At 40.9% G+C, this 17,258-nt stretch overlaps 1 long non-coding RNA gene across 2 annotated transcripts in view; it reads left to right on the top strand.

Moving 5' to 3' along the window:
- Positions 1–3,766: 3,766 nt before the first annotated feature.
- Positions 3,767–17,258, top strand: part of LOC140600216 (uncharacterized) — a 38,282-nt gene continuing 24,790 nt past the window's right edge. The window contains exons 1-2 of one of the 2 annotated variants that reach the window (XR_012003429.1): positions 3,767–4,297; positions 7,378–7,544. This is a non-coding gene — a long non-coding RNA (uncharacterized lncRNA). The remainder of the gene's footprint in view (positions 4,298–7,377; positions 7,545–17,258) is intronic. The other variant, XR_012003428.1, reaches the window with a different exon arrangement.

Raw genomic sequence — 17,258 nt, 5'->3', positions numbered from 1 at the left:
TATTAACTGAAGATGCACAGATTCTAAAACTCAGAATTTCTACTTCTAGGAATTTGTTCCAAGGAAAAGTCATCTTCTTTGTGGCTGGAGAACTGGTCTGCATGAGGTTGATTCTTTGAGATTTTTTTAAAGATATTATTTATTCATTCATGAGAGACAGAGAGAGAAAGAGAGGCAGAGACACAGGCAGAGGGAGAAGCAGGCTCCATGCAGGGAGCCTGATATGGGACTCCATCCCCGGATGTGAGCCAAAGGCAGACGCCCAACCACTGAGCCACCCAGGCATCCCATGATTCTTTGGGATTTAATGGTGAATCCATTGTGGCCTAATTTCATAGTCATTTATTTTATTTTTTTTTTTTTACCCAAAATGATGTGTATGCTGTATTTGTCCCCATTACTTACTTACCTTTCTTCCTGGGTTTAATTACTTCCTCCCAGAGTCATTTCACTTCTAGCCAGAATACATCTTTGAGAAGTTCTTTCACAGTGAAATCTTGGTAGCAATTACAAGGAGACAGACATATATGCCCCCAAGTATCTGTATGTCAATCTCACATTTAAATAATTTTGCTCCTTATATAGTTTTACTGTCTTTTCTTTGACACTTTGAAGATATTAATTTACTACTTCCCCTAACTAGCATAGCTGTTGATTATACACATAGGATTCTATACAATATATAGGTATGATCCTATAAAGTGTGACTATCATTTGATTTTCTCATACCTGTCGGGTGGTAGGCTTTTTTATCTTTGAAGGCTTTTAGAATTTTCTCTTTTTCATATCCTTTACTGCCACTGTGAAATCTCTGTCTGAGGTCATCTCTCCTGTTCAACACTCTATGTGCCTCCCATTCAAGCGTCTTTTCCCTACTTCTGTGATTCCGTTGAGGGGAATTTTTACATCAATCCTCCAGATCTCTCAACCTGCCATCTGTCCATCCATTTCCTGTGCTTTCTGGTGAAATTCCTTATTCTAGTCCTTCTGTGTTTCTAGGTCCTTTGGCTGTATCCATTTATCATACGCAGTCGATCCACTGAGTGCTTTATTTCAGCAATTATATTTACGTACTCAATATTTCCAATTGGTTCCTATTCATATTTGCTTCTCCTTGCTTTATTTTTTCAATATCCTACTATATTTATTATTATTATTCATTCTATTTCCTCTGGTTTAGCTCATTTCATTAAACTTCTCTCATAGAACTTTTTCACATATGTCTGACTATTTTTCCTTTTAAGCTCATCCTTTATTTCCTGAAGACTACCAACTGCTTTTGCAAAGAATATCTAGCTATAAAAACTTAGGCTTGGGCAGCCCCGGTGGCTCAGCGGTTTAGTGCCTGCCTTTGGCCCAGAGCATGATCCTGGAGACCCGGGATCGAATCCCACGTCAGTCTCCCTGCATGGAGCCTGTTTCTCCTTCTGCCTGTGTCTCTGCCTCTCCCTCTATGTCTCTCATGAATAAATTAATAAAATCTTAAAAAAAAAACTTAGGCTTTGCTTATTCTCCAAATAAATGAAAGGACAGGACGGTGGTCTTCAAGGTAGAGAGTCCCAAAAGTTGCCCTCTAAATTCAACCATTCCCTGATCCTCACCACCACCAGGCATTCCCTTGACCTCTAGGGAACATCTCATTACTTTATCTCCAGGCATGTTCTCCTAAGCACAGATATCTTTTGGTATAAGTACTTAGCCCACTGGACAGAAGAAAGCAAGATGTGGAAATGTTCAGGGAGCATATAGGTGTTGTAGCTACTGGCTTCTCACTTTGGCTCTGGAGCTGCCTTCACACCATCCTGCCATGTCTGGTACTGTTGCTTCCCTGCCCTCAAAGCCAGGCAATGGATCACCAGAGTAACATGGGGAAGAAAAAGGACACACTAGAAATCTCACTGCTGGCCAATCTTTTGAATGTCATGTCGCTGCGCTTCCTCTTCAGTTTGTCATTTCCCCTACGTTGGCAGCCAAACACATTCATCTTCCCTGGTGTGTGTGTGGCGGGGGAAGGGGGGTATTCCTTAGTTTTTCTGTCAGTTCATGAAAATAGTTCAGATCCACCAATCTTTTTTCCTATGACATCTCCATAGTTGGGTTCAGAAAAGAAAGCCAACATCATACAAAGACTGAGCCATATGGGACTCCAGGTATATTAAGGCCATATAATAAGAACTTTGTCAGGAGCAATTATTTTAAATACACTCTAAGACAAAGGTATCAATAACTGCGTGCAGAGCCAGATTACCTGCCAGCTCGTAGCTCAGGCTACACAGCTTTCTTGACATCTTCCAACCAAAAAAGAGAATTTCAGAACCCATTTAATTTAATCAGAGTTCACCAGGGTCACTAGAGATCAAGAATTGCACAAAAGCAGTAACTCCTGAAAGGACTCAGTGGCAGAGGCATATGCCTCAGGACATAGTCCCCTCCTTCATCTGATCCACCTTTTAAGTTACCTTTTCAATCTTCCTAAGCTCTCTATCAGTTACTTTCTCTCCCTTACATCAAACCCTAGTCTACTCTAATTTTATGTATTCTGTTCCAATAAAAAGATGTAGACAATGGCTGGAATTAAGAGTCTTTCATAGGTTCTCGTATCAGAAAGGCTACAGTCCAGTTTCTTCAATGACTTTTTGGTGAACACTAATTACTCTGCACTGAAGAAGACATTATAGAAATTCCGGGTAACAGAGGACAGAATAAAGCTCCTTTTCTCTGCCAAAGGCAACTTAGCATTTGCAGGTATCCTATGGAAAATGGAAAAGCAGCCTCGACTTGAGCCTTCTGGAAATTTGCCCTACTAGAGACTTGATTTTCTCCTAATGAAATAGTATCAGCTTAAAAGCCTAATCATTTCTGGATAAACAGCCAAAGTAGTTCTCCTACAAAGCCCTCTGAGTAAGGGTAAAATAAAAATCCTATCATTTTAATAATGAGGAGATTGAAAATACCTCTTTAACATATCAAACATCACAAGACTCACAAATCCCTCAAATGTAAAACAGGGACACAAGTCCACCACCATAGGTTGTTGTGATGATTCAAAAGAACTAAGGCTGTCCTGAGCAATCAATAATAATAGGCAGAAATTTTGAACATCTCCTATTTCTCCTCCTCTCTATGGCTCTAGACCTAAGTAGACCCACCTGCAGTCACACGCATATACCACAAAGCCATTGTAGAACATGTCCCCTCTCAGCCTTTACCTCTGTCCTCTTTTCTGTCCCGTGGCAAAAAAAAAAAAAATCATACCCAGGGTTTTCACAATGAGAAAAAAAATCTGCTAAGACTCCACCTACCTGACCAAAAATTAAGTTAAGAATTGAAAAAAATATATAGTGACCAAGATTCGTTAGCCCCTTCTTTCTTCTCTTTTCCAAGGGACACTAAACCTCAACCTCTGTTTCTCTTCACTGATAAAACAGGGAAAGATCTTGGAGAAAACTGAATCCACCTCTGACAACTTAGGTATTAGCATCTCCCGTTTTATAGGTGAAGCAACAGAGTCTCCTAGAAGTGACTTGTCAAATAACCACCATCAAGGGTCTAACAGGTGAACTAGAATGCAGGCTGTGTACTTCCCAAAACTTCTCCCCATTCCCCCACATTGCCCGTTGTCAACCAGATGCTTAAGTATTATCGATTCATCGCCATCTGTGCAGAACTGGGAGGACACTGGAATTCCTCAACTTTTATTACTTCAAAGCTCATTGGCCACGTCATTTCACGTCACAAAAGCTTCTCAATTTCATTGTGGTGGGTTTTCAACTATCTCTAGTTGACTTTCTGCCTCCCCTTGTGAATGGGCAGTTTATCAGGCCAATACAAAGTCACCATCTAGTGGTAAGATCCTCTAACTGCAGGCTACACAGCCCATCTTTGATTTTTCTCTGCACCCCTTTTGCCTTATTTCCACACCCACCTTCCACCCTTGCAGTTATTTCCAAACTTCAAGAAATAATTTACAAAGGAAATAAGGAATTTTCCAGTAAATGCCAATAAAGGCATTTATTAAGGCAATACCAGACTCATATTAGGCAGTGATCTAGCCTGCCAACGGACTAGTTTAGCAGCCTAGATCTTGAGATATAAAGAGACATCAAAAGAACGCTACATATGAATCACATGGTGAACAACTGTAGATAACCGTAACTTGAGAAGACCGGAGTGCTAGACTCTACTTCACTAAAGGAGCTCTACAATCTTAGCAGCTTCCTGAGAATTGACCAAGTGCCCGTCAAGCAAAAAAACAAAAACAAAACAAAACAAAAAAACAGCTACTTCTGAAAAGGAGGTGAATTCTGATTCTACTTCGAAACAAGTATTTATTGAATATCTACTATAGGCTTAAAAATATGAGATATGTTATGCCCACTCACAGTTCCTTAAAATCTGCTATCTTCATATTAAGTTTAAATGCCAAATTCTATCACCTTTTTCCAGTCCTTCTCTGCAGCCTTTAGCACCATTAAGCAAGTGTTCTTCCTAAAACACTTGCTTACCTTCAATTCCTTGAACTGTATACACTCTCTTAGTTGTATGCCCACCTGAGCACACTTCTAGTTGTTATTCACCTCATGCCTCCTAAAGGCTGCGTCCCCCAAGAGATTTAGTTTGAGGCTCCTACTCTTTACATTCTTTTCACTTTATCTTGACAGTCTATCACATTTGTAGCTTTGACTATCACATCTCTATCTCCATCCCTGGTTTTTATTCTAAGCTCTAGTTTCACATTTTTAACTGCCTACTGATTATCTCCCACTGGAATTTCAAATTCAACATGCGTAAAACAGATCAGCAACTTCCCCTCCAAACTCCATTTCTCTTTGTTCACCATTTAATTTCATCAGGCTCCATACTTTGTCGCTACTTTAACTCCTTCCTCTCCTAATATGTTCTCATCTCATTACTTTCTGGGGCAGTCAATTCTGTACCTGTGTTAATGGCTCATCATCCCTTTCCATTTCTCCCTCTCACCAAGGCCACTAGTCTGATTCAGGCCTATCTTCTCTTCTACTCTGAAGACACCTTGCAACTATTATTCCTTCTATGTAAATGTGTTGAGAAGCTGTTATATACCAGTCATTTGCTAGGCACTGAGAATATAGCAGGGACCAAATGAGACAGCAGCCTTGCCCTGATGAGGCTTATACATTATTGTATGAAAAGAGGAAAAATTAAAAAATAGGAATGAAGAAGAAAGGCATAAAGAAAAACTTCAACATTTTCACTCTTGTCTCCTTAACTTAGTGAAACTAAATCACGGTCATCTCAAATCTTTAGTTTTTTTATTCTGTGCCACCCATTATAAGTAATCTCTAATAAACAGAAATACTTGAAATTTTACATATTTTGAAATTTTACATATTTTTTGATGGCAGAAAAGGAAAAGGCAAATGTTTACATTGTTATCCTACACCTAAAACTCTTGCTTTACTTTAAAATTCTTTTTGTAAATCAATAAACAACTTCTGAACTACTGAGGGTAGATGGAGTTAATTAGGCAACAGTCATACATGTACCTTGCCATAGCAAAAACTGTGAAATAACTAGCTTTTGTTATTAGGAAGCAAATTAGTAGTGGGGGCCTATTTTGTTCACGTAGGTAGAAACCTAAAAGTCTAAATTATGTTTATTGTCCTTAGTAGAAGGTAGTAGTCCATCAAATTGATGCTTATTAAGCCTAAGAAATAATGACCAAGATTTGTGTTTGTTCATGTTCTCAGTATTAACTGCTGATTCTTAAGGCCTTACATACTTGATTCATTCATTCATTCAAATGTCTACAGAATGCCTACTATGTGCCAGACATGGAGCTGATTTCTGGGATAGGAAGACATGACACTGTAATTATCCTCAAAGGACAACCTCACAGGACTAGGATTTGTGTAATGATGAGAGTTAAAACAAACTCAGATCAAGTTCTGTAGGAAGAAGATGGTTAGGAGTCAAGCAAAGCTTCACCACAAAGAGATAGGTTGGCTCTGGAGAGATGAGTATTTTTCAGTCAAGTTGGAGAAGGATATTACAGACAGAAGGAAAAAGATGTGCTCAGGGGTGTAACACAACAGATGTCATCCCCTGGGGCAACTGCCAATACATAATATAGGAGTCCCAACTTTAGATGAGAAGTGGGAATAAGCCAGTTATCAAACCTGAACAGAAATATCATCAATACAGCATCATACTTACACATCATTGATAGATACTAGCCAGTTTCCACTTAATTTGACATATATTCAAATGACCAACAATCATGTGATATGGACAGACACACACATCAATCTACCCCAAAAGTATAAATCACTGGTAACCATTTAGCCACTGACTCTGCATTTAATCATTTCACAATTCCTTCAAGATGTTAAATTAACATAGCATCAGTGTGCCCAGTTTTTCCAAGGCAACCATGAATTTATTAAAAGAAACTAGTTCTGCCTGCTGGTTTGTGTGATCTAGTGTTTGGCTGTTTGTGTTGTTACCACAGCAACAGGTGGACAGTTAAATTTGGCATAGAACATGTGGTACTGCTAAGATATTCCTTTATGAAGAGCTTTCTGGTACTATTTCCCCTGGAAGAGGTAAAGATAATATAGTGAGCCACCATCCCTGAGGAGGAATCAAACAGAAGAGGGAGTAAAACAAGGGACTAGGTTTCAAAAGGGCTTCATGGAGCCCTATGGCATCCTATGGCAAGGAATAGATAGCTCTTACTGCAAAAGTCTTTGAGGCATACAGTGGGTTAAACAGTGCTAATAATGCCAATGTGGACTTGCCTCTCCCAAAACAGGAAAGGGTACTCAGGCTTTCCGACCTAATTGACCATGGATCACTTTTTCACCTAGAGACTCAGGGACTTTCCATGAAACATACATAGAGAAAATGCTGAGTGAGATACTACAGCTTTAAAATATATATATTAAATATATATATAGGAATATAAATATATCCCTTAATAGGGACATCTGGGTGGCTCAGCGGTTGAGCATCTGCCTTTGGCTCAGGGCGTGATCCTGGAGTCCTGGGATCAAGTCCTACGTCGGGCTTCCTGCATGGAGCCTGCTTTTCCCTATGCACCTCTCTCTCTCTCTCTCTCTCTCTAATGAATAAATAAACAAATTCTTAAAAATATATATATGTATATTAAAAACGTTACACAGATAACTAAGTGAAAGAAGCCAATATGAGAAGGCTACATTCTCTTTGATTCCAACTATGTAACATTCTGGAAAAGGCAAAAGTACAGATAGAGTTTAAAAGATCAGTGGTCACAAGGGTTTTTGGGGGGAAGTGATAATGAACAGGTGGAATGCAGGATTTTTAGGGCACTGAAACTACTCTGTATGATACAATAATGATTATACATTTGTCCAGATTCACACAATGTAGAACACCAAGAATGAACCCTAACGGGAACTATGGGCTTCCGGTGATAATGACGTGTCCGTTTAGGTTCATCGATCGTAACCAGTGAACTGCTCTGGTGGAGGATGTTGATGGGAGGCTGTGCAAGTGCCAGATAAATGAGCATATGGAAGACGGTACTTCTAAGTTTTGCTGTGTTGTAGCTGCTCTTAAAAAAAAAAAAATGCTCTAAAAAATCAATTTTTTTTTTGACTACTATACTCTGTGTAGGAAAACTATAAAATTAGACAAACAGCCTCTCCCTGAGCTGTGATTCCCAAGGTCCCTTCTCTGTACTTTAAAAACAGGTTCCAGGTGACCAATTGTAGACTTGCCCTGTACCAGGCCCTATGGTGGAAACAGGAGAAATAGAAATCTTGGGCCCCCAAGAGTTTATAATCTGACTGGGATGGGGGGAATTATGTAGAGATGGATAGATATGAAACAATTTAAAAAAACATACTGAGCTAATATTTATTGGATCCTTCTCATCATGGAGCGGACAGTCTAGGTCGAGAAAATTATTACATCAGCAAAAACACAAAAGAGAACTCCTATTACATAGCTGAACAAAAATGGCTTAATTTAGAATCTGCTATAGAAAAAGCTTTCCTGAGGAAGTGACATGGAGCTGAAATAGAAGACACTAGTCAGTTAAAAAGCAAAAGGAATAGTATTCTAGACAGAGGAATAGTAGGTGTAAAATTCCTCCTGGGAACTAAAAGCCACCATTTCAAAGAAAAACGTGTGTGAGGGAAGAATGAAGAAGTGGGCAGGGCCCAGCACGCAGGGCCTTGAGGACGGGTAAAGGAGCCTGTCTTCTATTCCAATGAAAATGGGAAGGCTTTGAAGGGTTCTGAGCAGTGACAGGTCATAATCTGCTGAATATTTTTACTGTATAGGATGCTAGGAATCACTCCCTCACCAAGTTTGCCAGTTCGGTCACGGACTCATTTTCTGCTCAAATGCAAGTCCAGATAAAGAGGGACGCACTTGGGTTCAAGCTTAAGCGTTATTTCAGCTAAAAGCTACAGCTGTTACAGAGGTTGAGGGCAGGAAGCCTATGCCACAGTAGCACAGAACTGTATGGCAGCACCTGTCACTGTGGCAGCATCTCAGTATATGTGGTGGGAAGAGGGATGGAGGTTTTCCATTCAGAAAGCTTGGTTTGAGCCAGCAGGTGGGAAGATAGAGCAAAAAGGAAGGACAAACTGAAAGGCCACACTCATTTCTTAGCATCAGCATGTTGTTTTTATGGCCATACCTCTGCTATTGTAACCACTTCTCCCGAAAGCTGTTTCCGCCCCCACCCCCCCACCCCAGAGCTGTTAATACCATCTGTAGTCTTCAGCTAAATGCCTTAGCTGGCAACCAGTTGCTGGTTAAAAGCAAGATAGGTCCCAAGTGAATAGAACTCAGGGACCTATCCTGAGGGGAAAGAAAGGGTCAGCTTGGAACAGACCTCCCCTCCCTGGCATCTCTTCCTTGCCAGTGCACAAGGGGAAAGAAACAGGGTCAGCTTGGAACAGACCTCCCCTCCCTGGCATCTCTTCCTTGCCAGTGCACAACTAGGATTCAGGAGACTGTCTAGACCCTGCTGTCATGTCACCCTGCTGTGTGACTTGAGTAAACAGCTTCACTTCTCTAACTCCTTTTCTATATCATTGCTGACTAGTTTTTAGCATTTTAATAACATGCTCATGAAGGTCTTTTCCCACTCTAATCTTGATGCTAGGATTCTCTTTACCAAAAGAAAGTCCTTCCTTGAGAAACTCTCCTAGCACAAGAGGGGGTAGAGAGGGAAGGGGGGAGGAGGCAAAGGGAGGGGTGGAGGGGCTGTTCTGCATTTTAACGGTCGCTGAGTTCTCAGGAGCCTTGTAACCTGCCTGTGTCACTACCTGGTGACAAGGATTGGGGGGCTTGTTCAAGAACAGCCCATGGGCTGTGAGAATACCCAGAAGCAGAAGCATCCATGCAGCCTGTTTTGTTTTTAATTCCAAGCAAATCCATGCTGTGATTCTGTCTACCTCACATTCCCAAGGTGGGGAGGGTCACCCAATGCAGAGGCAGAGAGGCTTTCAAAAGGAACAACTGATCATCAGGGACTCCTGGGAAACAGGTATCTAATCTGATAATGTAAGATTATTTTTGGAAATATCCAAAGTTTGGGTTTTATAAATTAAAAGATTTTAGTAAATGATTTTTAAATAGGTCCCCAATTAAAACCTTTAAAAAAAAAAAAAAAAAGCAGCCTGGTGGCTCAGCAGTTTAGCACCACCTTCAGCCCAGGGCCTGATCCTGGAGACCCGGGATTGAGTCCCATGTCGGGCTCCCTGCATGGAGCCTTCTTCTCCCTCTGCCTATGCCTCTGCCTGCCTCTCTCTCTCTCTCTCTCTGTCTCTCATGAATAAATAAATAAAACCTTTCTAAATAAATAAATAAATAGGTCCCCATTTTAACACAGCATGTTATCATTCATTAAAGAAAAGTCTATAAGGGGACTCAAGAGAGAATGTGCTTTGTATTGACAACTGTTGAAACTGAGGGATGGGTACATGGGGATTCACTATACTATTCTTTTCAGTTCCACCTGTTTGAAATTTTGCAAAGTTTTAAAAGTAGAATGAGTTTCCAAACTCTAAGATATACCCATATTTTATTTTCCAAATTTATGTTTAAAGTTCCATAAATGAAACTAGATGGTTAGATAGATCAAAGATTGGCAAACTATGGCCCATAGGCCAAAGCAGTCCTATTGCCTATTTTATAAACAAAATTTTGGTAGTACATCCAAAAAAATGAGCACGTCTGTTCTATGCATTTTGTGCTGCAACAGCCAAGATGAGTAGTTACAATAGGGACCCTATGGCCTACAAAGTGAACTATGTACCATATGGCCTTTATAGAAAGTTTCCTGACCCCTAACCTACAAATTATGGTGTAAGGTACCTTGGGTTGGTATTTACTGTGGGGACTATTAATACTTGATTCTAACCCTATTCCCTCAGGCTGAACCATGACCCCATATGTCTGACAGGTACAGAATAGCTAATCAAGGCTATCCAAGAATGTTCTATACCTACACTGACCAATACAGTAGTCACTAACACTATGTTATTATTGAGTGTTAAAATGTGGCTAGGAAGAAATGAATTCTCCATTTATTTTTAAGTAGCTTATTTATTTTAATTAATTTAAATAGAAAATAGCCACAGATGGCCAGTGACTACCATTTTGGACAACACAGAGCCAGAATTTTGATGCCTTAGTCAGTGGAATGCTAGCAAAAGTTTAATAACAAGGCAAGTGCATATGTGCGTACACATGCACATACTCCTTGACTTCTAAGTTTGCCGAGGTGTGGATTTTCATGGTATCAATACAGCCCTTAGAGTAGATTTCACGTACCAAATGCAGAATTGAGAAAGAGATGCACGAGATTAGTTCACATGGACCAGGGCCTGCCAGCCCCAGTACACCAGGGATGAGCTCTTAGTTTTTGGAACTAAAGTATATAAGGTAGCAAAGAAGCTCAGGTAAGTCAGAGGTTAACAGAGATATAGGATTTGTGACTCTGAATTAAGGCAGGAAGCATTTAAGTGCTAAGAGCAAAATTGCCCAAATCACAGGGAGAATGACTAAGTTAGAAAGTGGAAACTAAAAAGAAGCACAGGGCAAAAATAATTGAATTACTACAAAATAGCCTCCTTCCAACCCAGCCTCATCTTTTTTTAAAGGAAAAACTGTGTCACCCAAGTTCCTTTTCCCTTGGTCTGGGACTATTGATGGCCAAGAAGGCCAGGAACGATGTTACCTACGTCTCAAATCTAGAATGCCTGAAGATTCAAAAGAAATTTAGTGTTACAAACAGAAATATTCCTGGCAGCAATCCTGCTTCAAACTTACTGGCATTAAAAACACCAGGCTGCAGTGGAACAGTAGCAGAGGTAAAGATGCATCAACAGACATGCCTAATACCAGTAAGTTATCCCCAACTCAAAATAGGAGCAGAGATCTTCCAAGTTGACAAGGTCTGGACTCTCATTCCTTTTATTTCACAGTCACAGAGCATGGGGACCCTTATTCTTGGGATGGGTTTTGTTTTTTTGTTGTTTTGGCTTTTTTCGGTAGGCTCCACACCCAGTGTGGAACTCAGTGCAGGGCCTGAATGCTCAACCCTGAGATCAAGACCTGAGCTGAGATCAAGAGTCAGACATTCAACCAACTGAGCCACCCAGGTGCCCCATGGATGTGCATTTTCAGAGAAGGAGCCATTTACTCACTGTTGGCACGTTTTAAGAGAGGAAAAAGTAGGAGAAAAAAATGAGCCATCTTACACAGGACACAGTGAGAACTGAGGAAAGGGAAGAGAAAAGAGTAGGATGAGCTTGACCAAAGTACAAAAGGCAAGGAAGGGAATACCAAAGAAAGAAGCCAAAACTAAATACAGGCAAATACTATAGGAGACATGAAAGACCAAAGGAACCAGAAAGGGGTGAGAGGAGAGAAAAAAAAAAATCAGCATAGCATTCATTGAATATTCAATGAATATTTACTTAGCTGCAACCACCAAGCTATGTGCTATGCTGAAGAAACAAGGTTAATAGGGTGCAATCCCTGTGTCCTGGGTACATACTCATGAGGGAGAGAGCTCACTGTAAACAGAACATTACAATATGGCATTGATGGCCTAGATAGCAAAGGGGAAGTTTCGGAAGCAGGGCATTTAACTCAGCACTGGGAGTCAGGGAAAAGAAAGGTCATTACTGGAGATTAAAACTTAAAGTATGAGTGAACAGGAGCTAACCAGGGACGGTAGGGGGAGAACATTCTATATAGCCAGAATGGCATATAAAAAGCTCAAAGGGGCTCAGTGGTTCAGCATCTGCCTTTGGCTCAAGTTGTGATCCCAGGGACCTGGGACCGAGTCCCATGTTGGGCTCCCCGCAGGGAGCCTCCTTCTCCCTCTGCCTATGTCTCTGCTTCGCTCTCTGTGTGTCTCTCATGAATAATAAAGTTTTTAATAAAAAATAAAAAGCCCAAGGGCCCAAGTACAGGTGCCTAGTCCACTGGCGTGGGACTATACATCTCTGTTCACCTGGGCTGGCTCTGGTTTGTTCTTGCTTTCCAAATGTAATTATCAATAATTATCAGTTGACAACTCAAGCATCCCCATTTTGGATGCTAAGTTATTTGGTATCTGTTTCCTCTGTTGGGACCTGAAAGAAAAAGAAACCTGAAGAGAGAAGGACAGTGGCCACCACCTCCCACCTCCTACCCACCCATTTTCTATTGCAAAAGAAATTTATGCAGAATCCCAAGGGCCTAGAGATGGTACAAATGTGTTCTGGAAGGTTAGACCAGCAGAAAGATGAATGGCAAGCTGAATTAAGGGCAGGTGCTACCAACATAGGAAACAAACAGGGAAAGTAAGACTTAAGGGAGAGGCAAGTGTTTCTAAAAGCCTGAGACAATTGGAGCAACTAAACCCTAATTCTCCCGGAAAGTGGTTTACAAGTGCTTCCAGGCAAAACCAGAAAGAAACTTTACTGTCAACAAGTTAGCACAGGATTTTGACCCTTCATCTATGTTTTTTTGGAGCAAATGTACAGGGGAATTTTAGGAAATGGGCAAAGAAAGTCAGATCCAGACTTCCTCCCCCAACACACAGTGCAGTGGAGAAGCCAGAGGGAAGCTGAAGTTCCAAAAATGTTCTGTTGCTATCACAACGGAAGAGAATATAACCTCTTTATTACTGGGGCAGGCAATTATGTAGTGCTCTTGGAAGCCTAAGCCCTTTTGGGAGTTGGAGATGATGGAACAATAAATGAAAGACAATTCTTTTATCACCAGAAAGTGTTGGTTTTCCAACAACATTTACACATCTCAATGTCTGGGTGCCATTGTTCAGTGACCATCAGAGGGCTTAGAAAAAGAAGTTGTGATTCTATTCAAGGTGACTGAGATCTGGACTTGCCCCCAGGTTTCAGGTGGGTATAGCTGACCTGAAGAGACTGCAATAGGACATCTGAGGAAGCCAGGATTGTCCTGGATCATTGATTCCAGCCAATCCTGTCCCTAAGCAAGACAGGGAGTGGAGGAATCTTGCCTATCCCCTTTGCTTGTGTTCTTCCTGAACCCTCTATGGCCTCTTCTCTCCCATCCCAGGCACCCATGCCTACTTGTTCTTTTACTTGGGTTCTGTGGAACTTCAAAACTACCTCCAGAATCACTTCTGGGACAATGACCAGTGCTACCCGGCACCAATGGCTGGTCCCAATAATTGGGGTCATTCCATTGGCCTACTGGTCTTGGCCTTCATGTTCACCCATATTTCCATTAAGGACCCAGGTGACATTTGTACAGAGAAACCATAATTAGTCAAAGTATTCAGGTAGGAAGAACTGGTCTATCAAGTTAATTAATCTGATTCTAGTAAACAGAAGTTTGAAGACAATGGCCAGATTTGCAGTGGGCTCTGGTATACTGGGGAGTTATGAGGAGAGCTTCATCACTATTGTTTATGCCGCAAATCCATTAAAAGCTCCAAAATAGTTTGGAAATCATCCATTCATTTTACGTACTAATAAAATGAAACCTAGGGAGATTATTACCCAGATTCACATAATTACTTATAGCCAAAGGATGTTTACTACAGTAGGAATGCCATATGTGATAGGTGGAGATGGTCCAACCTTGAGATGCTTCTGATGACCAGCAGGATCTCTTCTCAAATTTGATCCATAGTTATTTGTCAAAAGTATAAAAATTGGTCCCCAGTATGCAGTCAGGAAGGGAGGTGCTCAGATGGAGAAGGGACTCCTTTTTTGAGTCACTCATTCCTAACGCTCTTGGAAACTTTTGAGACCAAGGTTATGTTTTCTGTAGCTTAGAAGATTTGCCAAGAAAAAAAATAATGGTCCTAGTCACTTATTCTTGGTTAGTCCAAGAAAAGAACAATATTGAAATTGGAGATCTTATCCATAACAAGTAAGATGTGGCCAGTAAAATTAGTAATTAGATGACCTAAAGCAATAGCAAATATTCAGAATTTGCTGCTGCATGGCATCATCATCTAGGAGCGCTATTAAAATGTGAGGAAAATGGATAATTATGAATGGAATGCTAAAAGGAAAATAGGATCATTTTCTAGGTTTTAATCAAGACCCCCAAACTATCACTCTTTGAATGGTAAACAGGTTCATTTTCCTAGTTTAAAAAAATCTATTTATACTAAAGCACACCACGGACATGTCATCCCAAGTGTTACCATAGCCAATATCACCATGACTGATGCAGAGGAATACTCAGAGAGGGGGTCACAGCTAAAGAGACATGGTCTAGTAATCCATAATGTGTTTTCAAAGTAACTTTACTTGTGTTTATTAAATACTGTGGATGGGGATAGATCTCCTGAAGGGCCTTTTCTTTCCCATCCACTGTCCTCATACCTACAGTTCATAGAGTGCCTCTCTAATCCAAAACCTTTCAAAAACACACACTCTTCCCTCAGCTCCACACCAAGGCTCTTGCTTCCCAGCATCACTTTATCCTCCACCCAACCATCCCAAAAATAAATAAAAATAAGTATCACAAAAGCCTTTAAAATCTACCCAGCAAGGAGAGAACATTATCCAAAAAGGCAGAGAAGAAATTCAAAGAAGCGAAGTCCAACCTCTCCTTCCCCCACCTTTAGCAGTCCAGGACCCTCATATGTGAATAAGTTTGACCCATCACCTGTGATATTTGTTTGCTAAACATTTGAAGCTATTAAAGGGTAACTTTTTAAGGTTAAAAACATAAGTCACATCCCCATAGAAGACATATCTGTATGAAAACTTTTATTTTTGTTAATAAGGGAACCAGTAATATGTTACAACCATCACAATGGAGAATCAGGGCAGACACATATGGGTCATGGAGAGTGCTCAAACCACACAAGTTCAAAGACAATGAAAGATGCACACCTCAGAAAGTCAAACAATCCAGAAGGGGGCACTATACAACACCTAAAAATCCACTGAAGAGATTTTTTTTCCCCCCAATTCAAAGTTGTTCTCAAATTTTTCTGCCAATATCTAGCATTTCTACCTTGACAAGGGTCCTGCTGTCCCTGCTGGTACCTACCAAAGGCTTTTTTCCGCTGCCAAGATGGACAGCTCAGATGTGAGAAGAATGGTTGCTCATCTTGGTAGAATGTACCGGCACTCCAAATACTCTGTGGTCCCAACTTAGCTTCCTAAAAAAAGCAGGGAAAAAATCCTACTCCCTGAATTTTATATATACTTTGCTAACTAAGTCCCAAAGTGAAAGCCTTTTGCCTCTAATGATATATGGTGGCCTTGGTGGCAGAAGTTCGGCCAGTCTTTTCTTTTAGCCCTATCTTTCTGACATCTTCAGGACTGGACGAGAGGATGGGCTGAGCGTCCATGCTAACTATAGTCAAAACTAGCACTCCATTTCAGCTGAAGGACTCCAACCCTGGTTTACAAGACTTAATTCATTCCCTTTTCCTCCCCTCAATTCCTCCCCATCCTCCTCCCAAGAAATTCTTTTCCAGAAGTTCCCTGGCTCCCCATACAAACAGATTATTGGAGAATACAAACCATTCCTTGGGACTCCTCTGAATCCCAAGGTAAGAATAGTTTCACCTCAAGCTAAGAGCTCTTCCACTTAGAAGGGTCTTCCTTGAGAGCAGTGCCATGCTGTGGAGAGCTCGTCCTTTGGCCTCAGAAAGATTAGGATTTTAATCCCACATCTGTCATTATCCTTATAAATCAGATTATTGACATTGACCTTTCAGCATGGTTTTAAGAATAAAAATTTAGCGTATGCAAGATACTCATAGGTATGTTATTTTTATTTTTCATTATCATGTTGGTCACTCTAGGGGCTAATAGCCACCCTGGCTTTGTTTACATCAATATCACACATCAATTACATTCTGTATCTCATCTCCGTAAAAGACCTGCCATCTCCCCCTCACAACTGGTTCGGGTATAGGTTTCCTATCTACCGTTGCTCCAGGCTCAATGCCTGCCACTTTATTTGCCGAGGAATGCATGTACACAGCACTGATGATCTGCCCACTATACCGTATCCTACACCAACACTAGCCCTCAGCCATGAGGTGTCCATATTAGGAAACTTTGCCCTCATTGGCTTTTACCCAAAGCCCATGGCTTCTGGTCCCTGACCCATCAAAATTACCTTGATTTCCAATGGAAGTTTGTCAAAATCCTTATAAAGGGCTCATATGCAATTCATTATCAAGAGGCTTGTCTAAAAATGACAATGGTAATGAAAAATATTGACTAGAGCAGTGAAGCTCAATTTTTTAGCAGTCAAAATTATACCTTTTCATTAAATTGAGTCCCTACAGAGGAAAAAAAGAAAATTAAATAGATTTATGATGAAGAATTACAGATAACATCTTCCTGTTCAAAGTAATCAGAAGAGTAGACACTCAGAAGCAAATGTAATGTGCCTGAAATCTAGGGGAACTGCCTCCATGGGGCATTTAAATTGTCATTTCTTCTCACAGCAGCCTCCTCCTCCTAATTCCTCAAAGGCAGCCTCTGAATCAGTGTCAGAGTAGCATGTGACATCTGTCTTATAGAAGTGGTGTGGGGAGATTAAGAGCAACAAAGGGAGCCCATGGAAGAAGCTACAGAAGGCAAAGTCTAGACTTGCACAGCACATTCTTTGCTCTGCTCAAACCCTCCAGGGGCTGGCTGTCACTTGTTTATTAAGCCTTCAAGCTTAGCTCAATACCCAAGGTCCTCTCCAGGCCAGCACAGATCTGCTTCCCCCATCTGTGCTCCACTATCCCCCAGCACCATCCTCTCTCT

Source organism: Canis lupus, chromosome 11, assembly GCF_048164855.1.
Source record: "Canis lupus baileyi chromosome 11, mCanLup2.hap1, whole genome shotgun sequence".
In the NCBI taxonomy this organism is placed as follows: Eukaryota; Metazoa; Chordata; class Mammalia; order Carnivora; family Canidae; genus Canis; species Canis lupus.
The sequence above is the reverse complement of the archived record's forward strand: the minus strand, read 5'-3'. Positions and strand labels throughout refer to the sequence as shown.